This window comes from Salmo salar, chromosome 10 (genome assembly GCF_965601325.2).
Source record: "Salmo salar chromosome 10, fSalSal1, whole genome shotgun sequence".
In the NCBI taxonomy this organism is placed as follows: Eukaryota; Metazoa; Chordata; class Actinopteri; order Salmoniformes; family Salmonidae; genus Salmo; species Salmo salar.
In genome coordinates, this window is record NC_138300.1 from 7,380,753 (window position 1) to 7,399,545 (window position 18,793).

At 41.0% G+C, this 18,793-nt stretch overlaps 1 protein-coding gene across 8 annotated transcripts in view; it reads right to left on the bottom strand.

The window, feature by feature from the left end:
• adgrl2a (adhesion G protein-coupled receptor L2a) overlaps positions 1-18,793 on the bottom strand; it is a 214,519-nt gene that overhangs the window by 103,930 nt on the left and 91,796 nt on the right. The gene's annotated exons all lie outside the window — the stretch shown is intronic.

The following is an 18,793-nucleotide window of genomic DNA, read 5'->3' on the forward strand; positions in this document are numbered from 1 at the left end:
GCAATGCCAAATTTATTGGGCAGTAGTAGAGCATCCCTGTTTTTAAAATACGTACAACCACATTAGTATGCCACTGACATGCCCATAACACAGTTGTGACTGACTGACAAAGGTGTAAAAGAAAATGTCATAAAGCAGCATGAACTCTCAACCAAAACTGAAAATACTGAAATCACTGTATATCAATGATGAATGTGAAAACTCTCCTTTAAAAATGTTACGTATTTTGATTAAAAGTTTCGGACTCTACTTTTTAACTGAAATGTTGTGCATCAATTAGCTTTAACGACACCATTTGAAGCACTGCATTTAAGTTTCCTTTATTCTCTCCATGGAAATTTAGAGGGGGGGGGGGGGGGGGGGGCTTGTGTTCTGAAAATGTGAACACGGCCAAATAGCTGTGCTTATGGCCGGGTAAAGTTAACTATTTTGCTCCATTTTCTTCTCTCTCAATTAATGATTTTGAAAGGACAGCTTTCCTTCCATTCCAGCTATGAACTATCTTCAGAAGACGAGGAATATTAAAAGGAACTGTAGCTAATACATCACTCTCTAGAAATAGACTGAACTCTCCAAAACTTGCTCATGACAATGGTTTCACCGAGTTACAATTTAGTACAGACACAGGCGTCTGGCATTTGCACTGCTGAGGAGAACTCTTACCACATATTGCCCTGTATATAATAACGTTGTTAGCTGTAACTTTTCTGTCTTGGTTGAAGCACATGTCGTTAGTGTTTACCGACTTCTTCCTCTCTAATGAGTCTGTGTTCACAGTCTGGTGGCTTGAAAAAATGCCATTACTCCTTTTCATACACTCATTTGTTGTGTAAGACTGGCAATGGCAACTCGGACAGATCCTGTCTGTGCTATGCTTGATAATTACCCAGGGCCTTTGCATTTCATAAATTAAATAGTTTATACTCACCAAGCATGAGCGCAGTGTTCTCAAAGCAATTCACTTGAACTCTGCTAAATTGGCCCGCGAGGCTAAGATTTTTTTTCTCCCATCGAATGCTTCATCAATTAACAACCAATAAGATTACTTTGCACAATGTAATGCTGTACTACTGTTGTTAGAGACAATCAACATTCCGGGTTTTGTCCCTCTCTAGAAGTGCTACCCTGGTGTTTTGCTAAGGAAGAATAATGTCAGTTTAGATTGTCTGATGCTTCCACTTTTGTGCCAATAAGATGGTTTTGTTAATGTGCTTAATGCTTTACAGTGTAGATTTAAGAGGAAGTAATGGTTGCATCACCATGGAGTCAGATTGCTGTCTTTAATAGTTGTATTAGTCTTTTATTTATGTTTGGAAGAACCAGAACATGGGGGAAAGGCGATTTTGCTATTGGTCTTTTTTTGACATCCAACTTTCTCATCCGACCATTAAACATGAAAAAGGAAAAGCATTCAAGTCTGATAGGCTTTCACCTTACTTCAAAGTCTGAAGTTTTTTTTCTCCTCACTACAGTAGAAAAAAAATATGCTTTAGGTGATACACAATTCAGAGGTGTTGTTGGCTCGCGAGAAATCCTCAAGTTAAAAAAACAAAAAAAACACGGCATGCCAGAAACATGATTTGAGAACCAATCTAACGTTTATGTCAATGCATTCCAGAATAGCTCTATAATAAGTCAGTCACACACAATGTAATAACTGAGAGAACCTATGTAATACATCAGGGTTCCCTATTATTGGACATAAAATACTTAAAAAAAACACCAGCAAATCAGCAACAAGTGATTTTAATTTTGAAAATCTGTTCCAAAGTATTCCCACACATAATAGAGAGATATACAGTGTGTGAGATTGTATACAAATGTAAGCAAGGTTTGAAATTATTACGTTTTAGTCAAACGTTATATATGTTTGGGCTTTTTGTAGTATTCAAATTATTTCTAATTATGTTCTGGCCCTCTTACCATCCGCTCAAGAAAAAATCTAATTGATGATCCCTGTAATAGATCAATCAATGACAATTTACAATTTGTATACTCACACACCCCTTTGAGACTAGTCAATGTATAATGTCTTTCTTTTATGTCATACAGGTTTTTCACTGGAACAGCCTGCTTTGCTTTTAGCACCAGTATGGTACATGTTAAACATTTTGAAAGCTTATTTTCAATGTTTTCCCCTTAAAAATGGCTTTGTCCACAATTGTACTGTGAGTGAGCTACAAAACTGGTTTCAAGATTGTGGCACATTTTCAAGGTGAAGACTAAAATGACTATGAAAAATGACTATGAAGACTAAAATGACTACTTATACCCAGGACTTGTACAGTATTGGTACGTCTGACACAATTGAACATTATTTACTATGTGTCCTCAAATTGAGAACTTTACATTTGCCTTTGGTGGCCACTGGCCAGTAGGCTATTGCCAAGCTTCAAATGTCATGAATGTTTTGATCATATTGCCAACCAGAGCCATGCACAGACCAGTGCTCGCTCAAAGAAAAATTGAAAAAAGACCCCCCACAACAATTTTTTTTACCCAAATTCTCTACTGCTAATACTTCCAAATTCTGTTCTGCTCCTTTAGTCAATTTCATTTTTTGTTTTAATAGACCTTTCTTTTTCAGCAAAAACCTACTGCTCACAGAGGGCAAGATTATCAGCAGATTATGTAAATCAGCTATGTAGTTAGCTAACTAACTGTTAGCTATGCTGTTGTAACAATTTAACTACTCTTTACTTGTGTCTGGAGTTTGTTCTGCTGCTAACATCTGCAATAGGCCTTTTGCAACTGAAAGACGACGCCCAGAGCTTACCCAAGATGTTGCACAACAACTGAAGTCAATAAATCATTGATTAATGGCAAAGGTGTGTTTCCCTTATTATATGACACACTCATTTATTTTCAGACTATGCTTCTTTTCAGGCAGGGTTATGTTTGAATGTTACCACCCACCAGCATGGCAAAGTTCTTCTTCGTGACTGAGCCAAAACAGCCTTTTGACATTCATTTGCTATTGCTCTTGCTATATATATCTGTCTGTCTATCATTATCGTTTGTGCTTTGTCCATGTATCTGTTTGTCTCTGTCTGTATCTTTATACATTTGCCTGTCTGTCCATTTGTGCAATCCCCCCTATGATGCTTGTAGGATTGCCGGTTGCAACACCAAAGACCTGGGATCGCATGAGTTGCCCTGCTGACGTCAAGTTTACTAGCAGCCAACGTCAAGTTTACCAGCAGTGGATACGTTTCCTCGGATTGGATGAGCAGGATGAAACTGTACAGGCATCATTTTGTAATGCGTTTTTCAACCGGGAGTCTTTCTCAAACTATTTACTGGTGGAGATGGACTTTCAGAGGAGACTTCGGCTCAAAGAAGATGTCATTACGACATCTATCCAGACGGCGAGACTAAGTAAAAAGAGCCTCTGAGCTACTTAGCTGCTCAAATGTCAATTCTAAACTTGCCATAGGGAATGTGCTTCTTGAAATGCTTATGCAATTAGCTTGCTAACATTTGCTGTGATAAATTTGTAACGTTATGGTATGAAAACTTCGGAATGAAGTGAGAGGTCATAGTTACATCTATTTACAGGTTTCTATCACAAGAGAGATCACCTACCAGACAGATTCGCCACAGGCTTGCGATTTCTCAGCACAGAATCGGTGTGTCTTGCGATACAACACCACTAGTATGCATGCCTGAAGCTTCAGTGCCTACTCGCATGCCAGTGAAAAGATCAAGAGTGGACTATTCCACTGATGACTACAGTTATCAGTTATCACTGACATCATCTGCAGCATGGAACTGTAAGATACTTTGTAGTGACATTGTAATGGTCATGTATGACTAAATGTGTTGTTGCACTGATACATTTGATAGGTGAAATGTATTGCTGTGCCAAAGTACTAGATCTAGACTAATGTAGACAGTGAAAAAAATTGTACCTCAGACCTGCAAACTTTTATCACTGCTACAGAGTCTCAGACACGCTTATTCTTATGGTGAGGAAGTACATTGTGTACGAAGACTGCCTGCTGCAGCTTTTCCAATCCTGTCCAGTTTGCACCAGAGAATGTGAAATCATGAAGCAGTTCCAAATTACCCTGATCTACATTGCCCAGATTTGCCCTCACTGTGACAACACCAGGATGTGGATGAGTACAACACCCCTGCAGGCAACCTCCACCTGACTGCAGGTATAGCTTTCACCGGCTCTTCTTTTGCTCAGACAACAAGGTAAAGCAAAATATTTTCTAGTGTAATCTGAAACCTTGGATGTAAGTATATAATGCTTATCTACGTTTTTCTGTGCTTCATTTCTGTTTCAGTTCCTGAATGCGCTAAAAGTGCAGACCACTTGCAAATCAACCGACTACAGCCATCAGTGAAAGGTACTGCATCCAACCACATACTGGCATTGGAAGTCGGAGTAGAAAGTCCTCCTCCAGCAGTCTGTCGGGGAACCTGTGGATCTTGGAGGGGATATGAAAGCAGACACCTGGCCACTGTGCAAAATTTGTTTTATGAAATATATTTGCATGCTGTCTACTTTTGAATTCCATGTGGACAAAGGCACACACATGCCTGCATGTCCAACGCATATTTGACCATTCACACGCACATACAAAATCTCCACACTTCTCTTGAGTTGGACTGACATTGATCTCAACCTCTAACATCTAACAGGGTCCTACACCATGGTCAACTTGAACATCAATCAGAGGAGGAAGGGGAGGATCATCCTCCTCAGTGAATTTCTTTAAAAAAAAAGGTAAAACATTGAAAAACTAGACCAAATATATTAATGTCACCAAATAATTGATTAAAACACACCGTTTTGCAATTAAAGTCTACAGTAGCCTCAACAGCACTCTGTAGGGTAGCACCATGGTGTAGCCGGAGGACAGCTAGCTTCCGTCCTCCTCTTGGTACATTGCCTTCAATACAAAACCTAGGAGGCTCTTGGTTCTCACCCCCTTACATAGACTTACACAGTAATTATGAAAACTTACGGAGAAAGTCATCCAACCTACCAGAGCTCTTGCAGCATGAATTGACATGTTTCCATCCAATCAAAGGATCATAGAAGGAATCTAGTACTGAAAGCATAAGCTACAGCTAGCTAGCACTGCCATGCATAATATGTGGTGAATAGTTGACTCAAAGAGAGAGAAAGACAACAGTTTAATTCTTTTCAACAAATACATTTCTTCAAAAATGAAGGAGAAGCAAGAGTGTCATTTTTTTCACTTTCAGTTTCACTTAGCTAGCAAATTCAGCTGGCTAGTTTAGTTACGCAAACACTCAAACAAAGGGATTCTATGTTAGCTAGCTGGCTATGACTATCCAACACAACACTGGAACTCTTCAAGTCAAGGTAAGCTTTTGGTTTTATAAAATGATTACTACCGGGGCCCGCCGGTCTAACTGCTTACTGACTATACACTGTAACATTACTGATTGTAGAGGGTTTACCAACGCATTAGTTATATTACCTATGTTGACTAGGACTTTACTTTAGCTAATATGGGGACAACGATGTAGGCTGTGTATAGCGGTTATGACATGGTTTGGCTTGGAAAGGTTTTTTCGCCTGGTCACATACAGCTGATGTGTTGTTCTTTGAAGTCCAATCTGGCTGCTATGATCAGGGGTGTATTCATTCCGCCGATTCTGTCAAAAAAATGTTTCTTAAACGAAACTGGGATAAAAATACCTGAATTTGTCCAATAGAAACTCTAAGTTGCATTTGTTGGAATAGTGATTACACCCTAGATAAGCTAGATGCAGGCAAGAGTGTGCAAGGCTGTATTGAATGTGTCACTGTCTGTCCATGTGTCACTGTGTGTCATCTCAAAATGTTCTCTCGACCTGTGTGCACCTACGTTGTAAGCTTTCATTCATAGGCTAGGTTGTAGGGAATATTTGAGTATCACGTAGTAGCCTAAACCTATCGATGTTACACTGAACTGGATGAATGGAATATGAATGAGAGTCATCCAACATGCTGTAATAGAAATAAGGCCTTGCTCATGAAAACAAAAGTGTTCTCCCTCATCATAAACAGCACCGACCACCACTGACATCATTAGAGTGTTGGACGTACAACTTGTACAGGTGAGCTTTTCATCCATGGAGTACCTTTTTCTGCCTAGATAGGCGTCTCTGTGTCATGTTGGTAATGGCATCTCTGAATCCTGATTTGGAAGCCTCTGCCCAGCCGCACAAAGATTAAAGTAAACATTTCCAATAATACTGTTTTTCGCTTACACAGAGCAACAATGTTGGCAACAGCTTGAGAATGGAGGAGGGACTGCTGAGGAGCCTTGCTGCCCTGGAGGAGGCAGATGTCAGCATTGGCTCCATAGTCACAGATCGACACACCTCGATCCAGAAGTACCTGAGGGAGGAGAGGCCTGACATCAAGCACTACTACTACAACCACCTGTACTGGTTGGCCTCAATGTCAAAGTGTGGTGTGAAGATGGTGGCAAGGTAGACAACGGTAGTTAACCACATCCAAGATGTTCACAGTCACGATGACGACATATTCCCAAACTGCCTGCACCTACCCCTTACAGGTGCAGAGGCCAGGGATTGGCTCAAACTGAGTATGTATAAATAGTTGTGTGAACGTTGCTTATCCCTCTATTTGTGAACCTTTGTGTTTAACAGATTTACAACTACTCTATTCAACAGGCACGGGTGAACTCTGCGTATTTCTACATTTCGTAGGGAGATCAAAATTAGGTAGGTTTAGTCTGACCTGTTCAAACTACAACATAGAATATATGATATGATACATACAAATATATACTAACTGCCACTGGTAATAGTACAGTGACTATGTGTGTATGTGTTCACAGATGTATGGAGACTTGGAGTCCAGACCGACAGACGGGATTGATACTGATGTCTCTGAATGGAGAGAGACCTTGCACTCAGCATTAAGACACAACTTGTATTTACTAGACACAAGTTGTAATTGTGTATTTCTTATTATTTCATTGTACGTATTCTACATGGACCTGTTACTAAATGTGGAAGTTATCCAAACACCTAGTTTATAATATCTACACATGTTCAGCAATTGCACTCTTATTACTCTGTAGGCTACTAACCGATTCAAAACTTCCTCTGGCATCTAACCATACATCTGCCTGTAGTTATTGGACTCAACCTGCAGGACCCATGGGTTGAGGAAAACTCCCTTATACACAGGATGGAATGTCATGCACGACACCCCTCCTGCCACCTGAATGCACAGATCCATAACCTGTAATGCATAAACACCCACTGGAGACTTGAGACAGCACAGCTTTGCCTAGAGAGCTGTGCAGTGTGCATGTCAGTGTGTAGACAGTCAAATCCTGTCCCTGTGGTGAGGGGGTGTAAGAAAGCTACTATACACAACTTATTTTGATGCTAGGTAAAGTGTATGCATACTGTCTTCATATAAGCACATCAATATGATTTATTTTTTTTACAGTAGAAAAGGTTGGTCTGTGTAGCACCAACACACACACAGAATTAGAGTTGACAAATCAACATAATACACAACATACCTCTGCAACTTCCTTAGAGCACAAGTTCTGAAGCTTGGAAAGATTTGTGCAATGTTCATATGTGAACCTGAAGGGGATATTTATATGAGTAGTTCTGGGATTAGTCATCCTCTACAGATCTAACAGCAGACATAAGGTTGCTAGCTACTTTTGTAGCAAGATGCGGTAGCAAACGAGTGTCATGACACAAATGCAGAAAATGGCTCGCCATCTTCTGCATAACTGGATATGATAGAGAAATATCAGCTATCATGTCTAGCTAGCTGCAGATATGGCTAGCTCACAGGAGGTTGGTGGCACCTTAATTGGGGAGGACGGGCTCATGGTAATGGCTGGATGTATCAAATACATCAAACATATGGTTTCCATGTGTTTTTGATGCCATTCCATCTGCTCCGTTCCAGCCATTATTATGAGTCATCCTCCCCTCAGCAGCATACACTGGGCTAGCTTGCCATCAGCTTGGCTAAACATAAAACGTCAGCGCAGGTGTTAGCGTACAGAACAGAATAATAGCTACCATCGCTCGTTCTGATTTAGGGCTAGCTAGCAGGCAGAAAAGCCAGGCAAAATCAGTGAGTTTAGCTTCAGCAACAACAGATAACATTAGCTAGCTAGCAACACTGAAACCCCCATTTCGTGAATATGTATTAGTAGCCCAGGTCATTCTTCGGAGGTGGAACATAAACAAGCATTTCCTCTCTAAGACAGGAATGATGTTGAAATAGAGGCAGCACTGCCCTCTGGTGGGCACATTTAAAAACAGTCTAATTGAACCCTTCCCTGTCTCTGACCATGAGAGATTACATAAAACTCAAAAAGTAGCCAGTGTGCTACTAATCTTACTACCACTAGGCGTGTGTAGTTTCTGATTGTGCTGCAGCAGCAGGAAGACAAGTGCAGTGTGTGCTCGCATGGGTGTAGAGAAGCGGGGAGGGGACATTTTCAAAGATTCAAAAATGATAAATTAGCTATTTAGATGGTCAATTCTTCACAGAACAGGAGAGAAAAGAGAATAAAAATTAAAATGTATTAATAAAAAAATGCTACCAATCTAAAAGTGCACCCCTAGAGGCCTATCTGTGCACGTGCCTATTGCCAACCATCGCACCCTGTCATCATCCTAATTTATTAAATAAGCAACTGCATGACAGCGCAAGAATTGAAAGGGATCAATAATCTTACAGTATAAACATTTCGTAAAACTGACTGGATGTTACGTGATGTTTAAACTGCCATTTTTTTATCATTATGTTTAAAAATAAACAAAACATTTTATTAAATTATGTGAATTCACAATCCAGATATGGTTATGCGTATGACCACTAGGGGCAATGCAGTTCAATCAACCGCAGTCCTGGCTACCTACCTACCAGTTCACACTAGTTACCACAACCACAAACTCACAAAGCCTGCCTATTTCTACAACTGATCTTCTTAAAATAGGATTTTAAACCTAACCCTAACCACCCTGCTAACCTTATACCTTAATGATCATTTTTGTTTCAATGAACTTTTACAATATACAGTTAAAGTCGGAAGTTTACATACACAGTTTTTCAACCACTCCACAAATTTCTTGTTAAAAAACTATAGTTTTGGTAAGTTGGTAAGGACATCTACTTTATGCAAGACAAAAGTAATTTTTTCAAAAATTTTTTACAGACAGATTATTTCACTTATAATTCACTGTATCACAATTCCAGTGGGTCAGAAGTTTACATACACTAAGTTGACTGTGCTTTTAAACAACTTGGAAAATTCCTGAAAATGATGTCAGAGCTTTAGAAGCTTCTGATAGGCTAATTGACATCATTTGAGTCAATTGGAGGTGTACCTGTGGATGCATTTCAAGGCCTACCTTCAGACTCAGTGCCTCTTTGCTTGACATCATGGGAATATCAAAAGAAATCAGCCAAGACCTCAGAAAAAAATTGTAGACCTCCACAAGTCTGGTTCATCTTTGGGAGCAATTTCCAAATGCCTGAAGGTACCACGTTCATCTGTACAAACAAATAGCATGCAAGTATAAACACCATGGGACCACGCAGGCCGCTCAGCAAGGAAGAAGCCACTACTACAAAACCGCCATAAAAAAGCCAGACGGTTTGCAACTGCACATCGGGACAAAGATTGTACTTTTTTGAGAAATGTCCTCTGGTCTGATGAAACAAAAATAGAACTGTTTGGCCATAATGACCATCGTTATGTTTGGAGGAAAAAGGGGGACGCTTGTGACCCGAAGAACACCATCCCAACCATGAAGCACAGAGGTGGCAGCATCATATTGTGGGGGTGCTTTGCTGCAGGAGGGTCTGGTGCATTTCACAAAATAGATGGCATCATGAGGCAGGAAAATTATGTGGCTATACTGAAGCAACATCTCAAGACAGTAGTCAGGAAGTTAAAGCTTGGTCGCAAATGGGTCTTCCAAATGGACAATGACCCCAAGCATACTTCCAAAGTTGTGGCAAAATGGCTTAAGGACAACAAAGTCAAGGTATTTAGTGTGGCCATCACAAAGCCCTGACCTCAATCCTATAGAAAATCTGTGGGCAGAACTGAAAAAGCATGTGCGAGCAAGGAGGCCTACAAACCTGACTCAGTTACACCAGCTCTGTCAGGAGGAATGGGCCAAAATTCACCCAACTTATTGTGGGAAGCTTGTGGAAGGCTACCCAAAAAGTTTGACCCAAGTGAAACAATTTTAAGGCAATGCTACCAAATACTAATTGACTGTGATGAAAGAAACAAAAGCTGAAATGAATCATTCTCTCTACTATTATTCTGACATTTCACATTCTTAAAATAAAAGTGGTGATCCTACCTGACCCAAGACAGGGAATTTTTACGAGGATTAAATGTCAGGAATTGTGAAAAACTGAGTTTAAATGTATTTGGCTAAGGTGTATGTAAACTTCCGACTTCAACTGTATTACTTTGTGTATAAGGTAACTAATGGAAACCCTACCAGACAGAGCTCACCTTACTGCTGTCCACCACCCTCTCAGCAATTTGAGGTTTTCTGTTGTGTGCCTCTCCTCCATGTTCTCAGTTGTCAATACGTACCTCGTGTCCAACTTCTCATCCATGTGATGGTTGCAGTGATGTATGACCGTGTTCATAGACGTCCAACAATCTGTTGTTAACGCCACGTATGGTGGTTTGAGAGCGCCCACTTTGTACTTTGTACAATTTCTCCATCAAGGTCGTCACGGTTTTTCAACATGGCATCTTGTAGTTTGGTTCTAGATATGTCAGTAGTGTATTGAAGCTGACATCCTATATCACTGACAATGGCTGCATATCAACTGCAATCATTTCGGTCATCAGCATTGTGATTTTCTCACTCCATCCCTTATCGCACTGCTGCCAATTGCCTCTCTTTCAGCATTGCACCTGTACTGCCACTGTAGCTCAATTCCACCTCACAAAGTTTGCATTTCATCACATCATTTAACTTCTCAAACTATTGCCATACAGGACTTCGCTGCTGTCGCTTTCTTGTCTCACTCTCAGCCATTTTTCCAACTGTTAACGATGATAACATGCGGAGACCTTTATATCCATGGCAAATCATTTGAAAGATGCATATCTCCTCCCACTTACAGCATAGTTGCATTAGATATATTTAATTACAATTTTTGCCTTTATGATGATGATGATGATGATGATGATGATGATGATGATCGGGACCTGTTAATGGTAGTTTTGTGATAACTGCACTGTGATTTTACATTTTGTAACAAATTTAAACCAAAAAAATAAAAAGGTTATTGGCTAGGGATTTTTTTGAAACCTTAACGATCCCCAAAATTTTTAAACGTCACACCCCTAGCTATTACCATGTAGAGGGTCGTTGCCGATTGCTTAAGCACTTGAAACCATGTTTTTTTCCAATGGTCTACATTGGGCTGCATTCCTGTTTGACTCAATTTACTTCACATGGATAAAATAGGTTGCAGTCATGTAAATCTGAACGAGATATATTAGCTTGCGCTGCCCTACTTTGTGACTGGAATATATCTGGTTCTTGAGCCAAAAATGCATGCCGTCAGAGTTTGATCCTCTGCATGTGTGATGCCAAACCACCCATGTCTGCGTCCCAACAACACAGTTAAAACACTTAAATCACTCTGCAATGCCTCTAACAATTCAGATTCTGGTTTTATGACTGAATCCTGGTGCAGTTATTGTGCTTTAAGTACAAAAACAAACCAGCACGACATAGTTAAGGAAAAATATTCACTTAACAGCAAAGAGACATGATCAACTCTCGATAGATTACATTTTCTATCATGACACATCTGTGATATCATCATGTTCTTGTTAAAAATCCCGGGACATTAAACAAAAACATGTCAACAGCAAAATGAGTGCAGCAAAGTTGACATGTTTCTGATTCATGTCCAGAAATGTTGAACATCCAAATAGTTCATACATCATAGAATCAAAGCGTTGTTCGTAAACAACGTCCAAAAAGCCTCTCAATTGATTAGGCCCGGGGTTGAACTACTTTCTCACCCTGGTATTGGGTGATGCTCCAGGACAAGGGGATGACTGACACAGACAAATCAATACAATGATGGGTAGCTATATCTTGTCAGGCTCACTACCTTATTTCAGACTAACAGTATTGTGTACATGTTAGGACATTCTAAGTCTTTAGCCTTCCCTAGTATTTTATTTCAGACCAATGGTACATTGTACATTGTACATGTTAGGACACCCTCAATCTCAAACCCAAACCCACTAGTTTATTTCAGACCAATAGTATGGTGTTGATTTTAGGACACCCTCAGCACTCTGAATCAGGTGATTGAAGTTCTGGTTCTATCACACCTAGAGTACTGTCCAGTCATGTGGTCATCTGCAGCAAAAAATATAAACAATCTCCAACTCACTCAAAACAGGGGTGCCAGATTAGCAGTTCATTGCTCTATCCGTATGAATGTCAACCGAATGCATCTTAATCTCTCATGGCTTCCCATTGAAAGCAAATTAGTATCCAGTCTAGATATATTTCAGGAATGTAGTCATTTTCAAGACACCAAATATTTTTTAAGACCGCTGCCAACAAACCACTAAACCAGACAGGCAAGTTCAGGTCATCTGATACCCCCCAGACCAAGGACAAATCTCCTCAATTTTACAGAGCCATCACTAAATGTAATTATTTACCAAATCACATTTCTCAGGCAAAAAGTAAACCCACCTTCAAGAAAACAAAAAAATAACATCTAATGTGATCAGTCATATGACTGGACAGATACTAATCCCATTGAAGTTAAATGTATCAAATCAAATCACATTTTATTAGTCACATGAGCTGAATACAACAGTGAAATGCTTACTTACGAGCCCCTAACCAACAATCCAGTTAAAAAAAAAAAATACGGATAAGTATAAGAAATAAAAGTAAGACGTAATTAAAGAGCAGCGGTAAAATAACAATAACGAGACAATATACAGGGGGGGTACCGGTACAGAGTCAAAGTGCGGGGGCACCGGTTAGTGGAGGTAATACCGTAATTTCCGGACTATAAGCCGCAACTTTTTTCCACGCTTTGAACCTCGCGGCTTAAACAATGACACGGCTAATGTATGGATTTTTCCCGCTTTCAATTTTTTTTGGACTTCAGTGGTTTCAGTGCACAGGAGGAGGAAGATAGTGACCAATGACTTTCTTGGTAGGCTACTGTTTACTGCTAATTTTTTATTTTTTGTTACAAGCCGTGTTTCGTTAAAGCCTATTTTTTTTGTTACAAGCCGTGTTTTGTTAAAGCCTGTGTAAAGTTCATTTGCTTCAATGTACCGGTAGGCACCTGCGGCTTATAGACATGTGCTACCCTACCCTACCTCACCTCGCTCATCAACTCATCCTTGACCGCTGGCTACGTCCCTTCCGTCTTCAAGAGAGCGAGAGTTGCACCCCTTCTGAAAAAACCTACACTCGATCCCTCCGATGTCAACAACTACAGACCAGTATCCCTTCTTTCTTTTCTCTCCAAAACTCTTGAACGTGCCGTCCTTGGCCAGCTCTCCTGCTATCTCTCTCAGAATGACCTTCTTGATCCTAATCAGTCAGGTTTCAAGACTGGGCATTCAACTGAGACTGCTCTTCTCTGTGTCACGGAGGCTCTCCGCACTGCTAAAGCTAACTCTCTCTCCTCTGCTCTCATCCTTCTAGACCTATCTGCTGCCTTTGATACTGTGAACCATCAGATCCTCCTCTCCACCCTCTCTGAGTTGGGCATCTCCGGCGCGGCCCACGCTTGGATTGCGTCCTACCTGACAGGTCGCTCCTACCAGGTGGCGTGGCGAGAATCTGTCTCCGCACCATGCGCTCTCACCACTGGTGTCCCCCAGGGCTCTGTTCTAGGCCCTCTCCTATTCTCGCTATACACCAAGTCACTTGGCTCTGTCATATCCTCACATGGTCTCTCCTATCATTGCTATGCAGACGACACACAATTAATCTTCTCCTTTCCCCCTTCTGATAACCAGGCGGCGAATCGCATCTCTGCATGTCTGTCAGACATATCAGTGTGGATGACGGATCACCACCTCAAGCTGAACCTCGGCAAGACGGAGCTGCTCTTCCTCCCGGGGAAGGACTGCCCGTTCCATGATCTCGCCATCACGGTTGACAACTCCCTTGTGTCCTCCTCCCAGAGTGCTAAGAACCTTGACCAGGTCCTAATCCAGGCACTTGTCATCTCCCGTCTAGATTACTGCAACTCGCTGTTGGCTGGGCTCCCTGCCTGTGCCATTAAACCCCTACAACTCATCCAGAACGCCGCAGCCCGTCTGGTGTTCAACCTTCCCAAGTTGTCTCACGTCACCCCGCTCCTCCGCTCTCTCCACTGGCTTCCAGTTGAAGCTCGCATCCGCTACAAGACCATGGTGATTGCCTACGGAGCTGTGAAGGGAACGGCACCTCCATACCTTCAGGCTCTGATCAGGCCCTACACCCAAACAAGGGCACTGCGTTCATCCACCTCTGGCCTGCTGGCCCCCCTACCTCTGAGGAAGCACAGTTCCCGCTCAGCCCAGTCAAAACTGTTCGCTGCTCTGGCACCCCAATGTTGGAACAAGCTCCCTCACGACGCCAGGACAGCGGAGTCAATCACCACCTTCCGGAGACACCTGAAACCCCACCTCTTTAAGGAATACCTAGGATAGGATAAAGTAATCCTTCTAACCCCCCCCCCCCCTTAAAAGATTTAGATGCACTATTGTAAAGTGGTTGTTCCACTGGATATCATAAGGTGAATGCACCAATTTGTAAGTCGCTCTGGATAAGAGCGTCTGCTAAATGACTTAAATGTAAAATGTAAATGTAATGTGCGGCTTATTTATGTTCAAAATATATATATATTTTTTCATTCAGTGGGTGCAGCTTATATTCAGGTGCGCTCAATAGTCCGGAAATTACGGTACGTACATGTAGGTAGCGTTATTGAAATAACAATGCATAGATAATAACAACAGAGAGTAGCGGGGGGTGCAAATAGTCTGGGTAGCTATTTGATTAGATGTTCAGGAGTCTTATGGCTTGGGGGTAGAAGATGTTTAGAAGCCTCGGACCTAGACTTGGTGCTCCGGTACCGCTTGCCTTGCGGTAGCAGAGAGAACAGTCTATGAGTAGGGTGGTTGGAGTCTTTGACAATTTTTAGAGCCTTCCACTGGCACAGCCTGGTATAGAGGTCCTGGATGGCAGGCAGCTTAGCCCCAGTGATGTACTGGGCTAGACGCATTAACCTCTGTAGTACCTTGCGGTCGGATGCCGAGCAGTTGCCACACCAGGCAGTGATGCAACCAGGCAGGTTACCTTAGCGTTCTTGGTCACAGGCACTATGGTGGTCTGCTTAAAACATGTTGGTATTACAGACTCAGACAGGGAGAGGTTGAAAATATCAGTGATGACACTTACCAGTTGGTCAGCACATGCTCGCAGAACATGTCCTGGTAATCCGTCTGGCCCTGCAGCCTTGTGAATGTTGACCTGTTTAAAGGTCTTACTCACATCGGCTGAGGAGAGCGTGATCACACAGTCATCCGGAACAGCCGATGCTCTCATGCATGTTTCTGTGTTATTTGCCTCGAAGCGAGCATAGAAGTAGTTTAGCTCGTCTGGTAGGCTTGTGTCACTGGGCAGCTCTCAGCTGTGCTTCCCTTTGTAGTCTAATGGTTTGCAAGCCCTGCCACATCCGATGAGCATCAGAGCCGGTGTAGTACGATTCGATCTTAGTCCTGTATTGATGCTTTGCCTGTTTGATGGTTCGTTGGAGGGCATAGTGGGATTTCTTATAAGCTTCCTTCAGCTCAGTGCGGATGTTGCCTGTAATACATGGCTTCTGGTTGGGGTATGTACGTATGTACGGTCACTATGGGGACGATGTTATCAATGCACTTATTGATGAAGCCAATGACTGATGTGGTGTACTCCTCAAAACCATCGGAGGAATCTCGGAACATATTCCAGTCTGTGCTAGCAAAACAGTCCTGCAGCTTAGCATCTACTTCATCTGACCACTTTTTTATTGATCTAGTCACTGTTTCTTCCTGCTTTCATTTTTGCTTCTAAGCAGGAATCAGGAGAATATAATTATGGCCAGATTTGCCAAATAGTGGAGGGAGAGCTTTGTATGCATCTCTGTGTGTGGAGTAAAGGTGGTACAGAGTTTATTTTTTTTCTCCGGTCGCACATTTAACATGCTGATAGAAATTTGGTAAAATGGATTTAAGTTTCCCTGCATTAAAGTCACCAGCTACTAGGAGCGCCGCCTCTGGGTGAGCGTTTTCTTGTTTGCTTATGGCGGAATACAGCTCATTCAATGCTGTCTTAGTGCCAGCCTCTGACTGTGGTGGTATGTAAACTGCTATGAAAAATAAAGACTGGGGTCTACAGTTCATCATGAGATACTCTACCTCAGGCGAGCAATAGCTCGAGAATTCCTTAGCTATCGTGCGTTTGCTAGCAGAATGTAAGGAAGTGGGGGTTTATTCGATCGCCTACGAATTCACAGAAGGCAGCCCGCCCTTCTGACATTTTTTCTCCGCCTCCTCTTCACGCAAATCACGGGGATCTGGGCCCGTTCCCGAGAAAGCAGTATATCGTTTGCATCAGCCTCGTCAGACTCATTGAAGAAAAAAAAGGATTATGCCAGTCCATGGTGAGTAATCGCAGTCCTGATGTCCAGAAGTTATTTTCGGTCATAAGAGACGGTAGCGGCAACATTATGTTCAAAATTAGTAAAAAAATAAGTTACAAACAACGCAAATAAACAAACAAAAAACTATCGATTGGCGGCACGTAAAACATCTGCCTTCTTCTCAGGCGCCATCTTACATGTAAGGTATTTTAATTGTCTGTAATGTCTACTTATTAAATGTTTGTAATGGCTTAATGTAAAGTGTAATTTATTGTAATGTATTTTTAGTTCTGTGTTGGGTTCCAGGAAGATTACATTTTGCCGCCAGCTATTCGGAATCCTAATAAAATTTCCAATTCAAGCCTCACCCTACTAGCTTATTTCAGACCAAAGGTACGGTGTCCAATGTCTATTTTAAGACACTCTCAGTCACAAGCCTGAGTCACCATAATCATCACCATCTGTATTGTATTTGTTGAGTGCAATTCAGTTTTATTCTCTATGACAAGACCTCACAGAAAATATCTCTGCAATATCTCGAAATTATGAAAAGATGGCTTGCCAAATCAGTTTCTGAGATTGACAATCAAGAAGGATGCCTGTGATCCTCACTCAAAATGTATGCACTTCAAATATTTCTGTCAACATCATTCTCTCAAACTGGATTTAGTGGATGCATGAGAGGCAATTACTAATCAAATAAGGCAATGCTTCTCCTATCCAGAGATTTTCACTGGGTAGACAGGGATAGCGAAATGAAAGTTGATCTGAAATATCTCAATGACATAAACTAAACCTTTTCCTCACTATAGCAGTCAATAACTTAATAATGGGCTGCTATTCCTTTTTTGTTCAGACTTGAGGAGAGAAAGGAACCAAAGCACCATTGATCATGGCCTTGTACAACAATGCACTGCAATTACGCAAGAATAACATGATTTTTGCACATCTAACATTAAAAATAAAAATACTGATTGTGCCAGGATGTCTCTTTTCAAATAATGATCACATCATCCAAAAAGTGAGAGAAATAAATAATTATTCAGATCATGGAGCTAATAGCTTAATAATGCAGCAAGATTAACACCAATCTTATTTACTACTTATGTATCTCAGCAGTTTAGGCTAGAGGATATGCTGCCACACACACGAACGCACACACGTTATAGTAAACTATAAAGGTCATTCCACGAATAGAGTACATTTTAGGTAGTGTAACTTAGTAAAAAAAAAACTATTAATTTCACCTGAATTTAATATTCTGATATGAAGAGCACATGATCAACTTAATAAAAAACATGTTTCAACATCTCAAGTGGTTGAATAATCTTTTCTGCTATAGTAAGTGTCATTAAAGTAACATGGTTGACCGTAACAGGATGGAGGTTTTCATCTTAAATCAGCCATGAATCCCCTTGTGACAGGGGGAATAAAATCAAATAACATTTTATTGGTCACATACACATGGTTAGCAGATGTTATTGCGAGTGTAGCGAAATGCTTGTGCTTCTAGTTCCAACAGTGCAGCAATATCTAACATGAAATCTTACAATTCCACAACAACTACCTAATACACACAAATCTAAGTAAATTAATGGAATAAGAATGAATATATATATATATATATATATATAAAAAATGATGGATGAGCAATGGCAGAGCAGCATAGCCAAGATGCAATAGATGGTATAGAATACTGTATATACATATGAGATGAGTGATGCAAGATATGTAAACATTATGAAAGTGGCATTAAAGTGACTAGTGATCCATTTATTAAAGTGGCCAATGATTTCAAGTCTGTATGTAGGCAGCAGCCTTTCTGTGTTAGTGATGGCTATTTAACAGGCTGATGGCCTTGAGATAGAAGCTGTTTTTCAGTCTCTCGGTCCCAGCTTTGATGCACCTGTACTAGAGGTCGACCGATTATGATTTTTCAACGCCGATACGGGTTATTGGAGGCCCAAAAAAGCCGATATCGATTAATCGGCGATTCTTTAATTTATTTATTTGTAATAATGACAATTACAACAATACTGAATGAACACTTATTTTAAATTAATATAATACATCAATAAACTCTATTTAGCCTCAAATAAATAA